At 33.3% G+C, this 6505-nt stretch overlaps 1 pseudogene; it reads right to left on the bottom strand.

The window, feature by feature from the left end:
* Positions 1-5405: 5405 nt before the first annotated feature.
* Positions 5406-5627, bottom strand: LOC139983897 (U2 spliceosomal RNA; annotated as a pseudogene).
* Positions 5628-6505: the final 878 nt, after the last annotated feature.

Genomic DNA, 6505 nt, shown 5'->3' with positions numbered 1-6505 from the left:
ACTCTCTTAATTAGACTATAAAACACATCAATTAGCATTTAACCCTCCTAAATTACATACCACTTGACTATAAATATTCATGACATGGCTGGCTATGTAGTTCAATGCACAGATTACTACGGATGAGTATAAAAACCATTCACGTTACACTACTATCCTAATACACACTATTGTCTTAACAGCTTCGTTTTAAACAATTAATATTTGAATGGTTATGAGTATTATCTTACAGGATAAGGGTAATAGTAAGTTTTATTTTCACGTTTCTTTTTAAGTCGGGGGGGGGGGGTAAGGGTGCGGGGGGGGGGGCACCAATGCCATCCATAACCCGTGCACCGGTGGTCATTGAGGTCAGTTTACAGGAGTGGTTCATTTCCAATGTTCCCAATTAAAGTTGAGATCAAGTTTCATTACAATGTAGGTAAGCCGACTTTCATTTAATATGATATGGCTATCTATTTTTAATTCCAATTTTTCTATGCTCAATGACACATGATATAGACAGACCTACAACTTCGGAAAATAAAGGATATAAACAGACCCTTGTTTGACGGAGTGATGATTAACTGAAATATTTCGAGATTTGAGGGTTTGGCCCTTGTTCAGAAGGCTGTCAGTGTTAATTAGATTAGCTGATCATTTCTGAATATATTCAAGAGGAGCTTTGCTTAAGAATCAATATGTTATACAATATCATGTGTCTCAGATTATGTGGACGGTCCACATAATACGCTCATATACTTACGATTATATATTCCAATTGAGATTACGTGTGTTACTAAAAAAAAAAACGTTAATACTACTATCCAAATACATTTTATAGACCAAAAGAAAATATTTAGGTTGTGATCTTTCTTAACAAGCTGCTTTTAAGACAATTATTATGTGAACGGTCAACAGTATTATCATACTAATATTAAGGGTTAAGGATTAGGGTTATTCTTTCGGGTTTCATATAATAATCCTAACCCATGTAACGAGGATTGTTGATGCTTGCTTACACTTTTTTCTTCCCAATGTTCCCAAATAAAGTTTTGTTAAGACTATATTAGCCTAAAGGTAAACCTTATGACATGCAAAAATATATGTTTATTTGATAAAGTTATCTGTTTTTAATATAAATCTTTATATGCTCAATGGTACGTGATTTCAACAGATCTATGAGTTCAGTAATTAAAGGAAATAAAACAGACCCATATTTGACGGGTTGATTCCTTCCTGAATCTGTCGATATTTGGTGCGGGGTCTTTCCTAAGAACATAGTTATTTTGAATTAATAGAGTTCATCAATTTTCAACCCTAATTTTGGTTTATAATCAATAAACAATACAATGAAATGTGTATAAGATTGTGTGGACGGTCCACATAATCCGCTCGTACACTAACGATTATATATTCCAATTGAGATTACGTGTGTTACAGGAAAAAAAAAATGTTAATACTGCTATATGAATATATTAAATACATTCAATACACATGATTCAAACGGATCTACGAGTTCGGTAAATACAGGGTATGAAACAGACCCATATTTGACGGGTTGATTCTTTACTGAATCTGTCGATATTTGGCGCGGGGTCCTTCCTTAGAACACAGTTATTTTGAATTAATATAGTTGATTAATTTAAAACCCTAATTTTTGTTTATAGTCAATAAAAAATAATGAAATGTGTATAAGATTATGTGGACGGTCCACATAATCCGCTCGTACACTTACGATTATATATTCCAATTGAGATTACGTGTGTTACAGAAAAAAAGACGTTTATACTCCTATTATGAATATATTAAATACATTCAATACACATGATTTAAACAGATCTTCGAGTTCTGTAAATACATGATATAAAACAGACCCATATTTGACGGGTTGATTCCTTACTGAATCTGTCGAGATTTGAGGGTGTGTAGCCCTTATTCAGAAGACCGTTATTGTGTATTAATGTACTTGATTAATTTTTAATATTTTCAATTATACGGTTTTGGTTTAGAATCAATAAACAATACAACATCATACGTATAATATAATGTGGACGATCCACATAAACCGATTATACAATTACGATTATATATTTCAATTGAGATGACGTGGGTTATTAAACAAAAACGTCAATACTACTGTTGCATTCCGGGGGCCCATTAGCATAGCAGAGAATACTGTCAAAAGTTCCTTTATGGAAATGTCGTGGTTAGCTTGTGTATCAATTAATCGTAGTAAAAAGAGACCGGGCCATATTACAATTACAAGAAAATAAAAAATCTATGCGTACAAGAATTTAGTATATGTGAATGCAAGTTTACAATGTAGATTAATTTTCAAAACCTCTGCAAATGGTGACACTCTGGTACATATACTAAGCAATAAAACAATACAACATGTGACGTAAAATCTCTTTAACTATTTCATGAACAACAACAACATTATCCCCCTCAACATATGCAGATATGTCGTAGACATTAAACTCACTGGTAATACCGATTTACTTAACCCATAACTCTCTTAATTAGACTATAAAACACATCAATAAGCATTTAACCCTCCTAAATTACATACCACTTGACTATAAATATTCATGACATGGCTGGCTATGTAGTTCAATGCACAGCTTACTACGGATGAGTATGAAAACCATTCACGTTACACTACTATCCTAATACACACTATTGTCTTAACAGCTTCGTTTTAAACAATTAATATTTGAATGGTTATGAGTATTATCTTACAGGATAAGGGTAATAGTAAGTTTTATTTTCACTGTTCTTTTTAAGTCGGGGGTAAGGGTGCGGGGGGGTGGGGCACCAATGCCAATCATAACCCGTGCACCGGTGGTCATTGAGGTCAGTTTACAGGAGTGGTTCATTTCCAATGTTCCCAATTAAAGTTGAGATCAAGTTTCATTACAATGTAGGTAAGCCGACTTTCATTTAATATGATATGGCTATCTATTTTTAATTTCAATTTTTCTATGCTCAATGACACATGATATAGATAGACCTACAACTTCAGAAAATAAAGGATATAAACAGACCCTTGTTTGACGGAGTGATGATTAACTGAAATATTTCGAGATTTGAGGGTTTGGCCCTTGTTCAGAAGGCTGTCAGTGTTAATTAGATTAGCTGATCATTTCTGAATATATTCAAGAGGAGCTTTGCTTAAGAATCAATATGTTATACAATATCATGTGTCTCAGATTATGTGGACGGTCCACATAATACGCTCATATACTTACGATTATATATTCCAATTGAGATTACGTGTGTTACTAAAAAAAAAAAACGTTAATACTACTATCCAAATACATTCTATAGACCAAAAGAAAATATTTAGGTTGTGATCTTTCTTAACAAGCTGCTTTTAAGACAATTATTATGTGAACGGTCAACAGTATTATCATACTAATATTAAGGGTTAAGGATTAGGGTTATTCTTTCGGGTTTCATATAATAATCCTAACCCATGTAACGAGGATTGTTGATGCTTGCTTACACTTTTTTCTTTCCAATGTTCCCAAATAAAGTTTTGTTAAGACTACATTAGCCTAAAGGTAAACCGTATGACATGCAAAAATATATGTTTATTTGATAAAGTTATCTGTTTTTAATATAAATCTTTATATGCTCAATGATACGTGATTTCAACAGATCTATGAGTTCAGTAATTAAAGGAAATAAAACAGACCCATATTTGACGGGTTGATTCCTTCCTGAATCTGTCGATATTTGGTGCGGGGTCTTTCCTAAGAACATAGTTATTTTGAATTAATAGAGTTCATGAATTTTCAACCCTAATTTTGGTTTATAATCAATAAACAATACAATGAAATGTGTATAAGATTGTGTGGACGGTCCACATAATCCGCTCGTACACTTACGATTATATATTCCAATTGAGATTACGTGTGTTACAGAAAAAAAAATGTTAATACTTCTATATGAATATATTAAATACATTCAATACACATGATTTAAACAGATCTACGAGTTCGGTAAATACAGGATATAAAACAGACCCATATTTGACGGGTTGATTCCTTCCTGAATCTATCGATATTTGGCGCGGGGTCTTTCCTAAGAACATAGTTATTTTGAATTAATAGAGTTCATCAATTTTCAACCCTAATTTTGGTTTATAATCAATAAACAATACAATGAAATGTGTATAAGATTGTGTGGACGGTCCACATAATCCGCTCGTACACTTACGATTATATATTCCAATTGAGATTACGTGTGTTACAGAAAAAAAAAATGTTAATACTTCTATATGAATATATTAAATACATTCAATACACATGATTTAAACAGATCTACGAGTTCGGTAAATACAGGATATAAAACAGACCCATATTTGACGGGTTGATTCCTTCCTGAATCTGTCTATATTTGGCGCGGGGTCTTTCCTAAGAACATAGTTATTTTGAATTAATAGAGTTCATCAATTTTCAACCCTAATTTTGGTTTATAATCAATAAACAATACAATGAAATGTGTATAAGATTGTGTGGACGGTCCACATAATCCGCTCGTACACTAACGATTATATATTCCAATTGAGATTACGTGTGTTACAGGGGAAAAAACATGTTAATACTTCTATATGAATATATTAAATACATTCAATACACATGATTTAAACAGATCTACGAGTTCGGTAAATACAGGATATAAAACAGACCCATATTTGACGGGTTGATTCCTTACTGAATCTGTCGATATTTGGCGCGGGGTCCTTCCTTAGAACACAGTTAATTTGAATTAATATAGTTGATTAATTTAAAACCCTAATTTTTGTTTATAGTCAATAAAAAATAATGAAATGTGTATAAGATTATGTGGACGGTCCACATAATCCGCTCGTACACTTACGATTATATATTCCAATTGAGATTACGTGTGTTACAGAAAAAAAGACGTTTATACTCCTATTATGAATATATTAAATACATTCAATACACATGATTTAAACAGATCTACGAGTTCTGTAAATACAGGATATAAAACAGACCCATATTTGACGGGTTGATTCCTTACTGAATCTGTCGAGATTTGAGGGTGTGTAGCCCTTATTCAGAAGACCGTTATTGTGTATTAATGTACTTGATTAATTTTTAATATTTTCAATTATACGGTTTTGTTTTAGAATCAATAAACAATACAACATCATACGTATAATATAATGTGGACGATCCACATAAACCGATTATACAATTACGATTATATATTTCAATTGAGATGACGTGGGTTATTAAACAAAAACGTCAATACTACTGTTGCATTCCGGGGTCCCATTAGCACAGCAGAGAATACTGTCAAAAGTTCCTTTATGGAAATGTCGTGGTTAGCTTGTGTATCAATTAATCGTAGTAAATAGAGACCAGGCCATATTACAATTACAAGAAAATAAAAAATCTCTGCATACAAGAATTTAGTATATACTTTTTAAGAAAAAGTCACCCAGGAAAGAACCTGGGCACGAAAACCAAACTACCAAACGACTGATCCGCTCTCAGCCCCAGTCCCCTTGCATCGGGACTGTGACTGTGTGATCATCGTCAGGTGTGTATCACCATTCCCGAAGGGAACAGATACTACACATGATCTTAGCCAAAAGGCCGAGAAGCGATTTTATATTTAGTATACTTTTTAAGAAAAAGTCACCCAGGAAAGAACCTGGGCACGAAAACCAAACTACCAAACGACTGATCCGCTCTCAGCCCCAGTCCCCTTGCATCGGGACTGTGACTGTGTGATCATCGTCAGGTGTGTATCACCATTCCCGAAGGGAACAGATACTACATATTTTATATTTAGTATATGTGAATGCAAGTTTACAATATAGATTAGTTTTCAAAATTTTTGTAGGTGGTGACACTCTGGTACATATACTAAGCAATAAAACAATACAACATGTGGCGTAAAATCTCTTTAACTATTTCATGAACAACAACAACATTATCCCCCTCAACATATGCAGATATGTCGTAGACATTAAACTCACTGGTAATACCGATTTACTTAACCCATAACTCTCTTAATTAGATTATAAAACACATCAATAAGCATTTAACCCTCCTAAATTACATACCACTTGACTATAAATATTCATGACATGGCTGGCTATGTAGTTCAATGCACAGCTTACTACGGATGAGTATGAAAACCATTCACGTTACACTACTATCCTAATACACACTATTGTCTTAACAGCTTCGTTTTAAACAATTAATATTTGAATGGTTATGAGTATTATCTTACAGGATAAGGGTAATAGTAAGTTTTATTTTCACTGTTCTTTTTAAGTCGGGGGTAAGGGTACGGGGGGGGGGGCACCAATGCCAATCATAACCCGTGCACCGGTGGTCATTGAGGTCAGTTTACAGGAGTGGTTCATTTCCAATGTTCCCAATTAAAGTTGAGATCAAGTTTCATTACAATGTAGGTAAGCCGACTTTCATTTAATATGATATGGCTATCTATTTTTAATTTCAATTTTTCTATGCTC

Source organism: Apostichopus japonicus, chromosome 16 (genome assembly GCF_037975245.1).
Source record: "Apostichopus japonicus isolate 1M-3 chromosome 16, ASM3797524v1, whole genome shotgun sequence".
In the NCBI taxonomy this organism is placed as follows: Eukaryota; Metazoa; Echinodermata; class Holothuroidea; order Aspidochirotida; family Stichopodidae; genus Apostichopus; species Apostichopus japonicus.
This window is presented reverse-complemented; position numbering and strand designations above follow the sequence as displayed.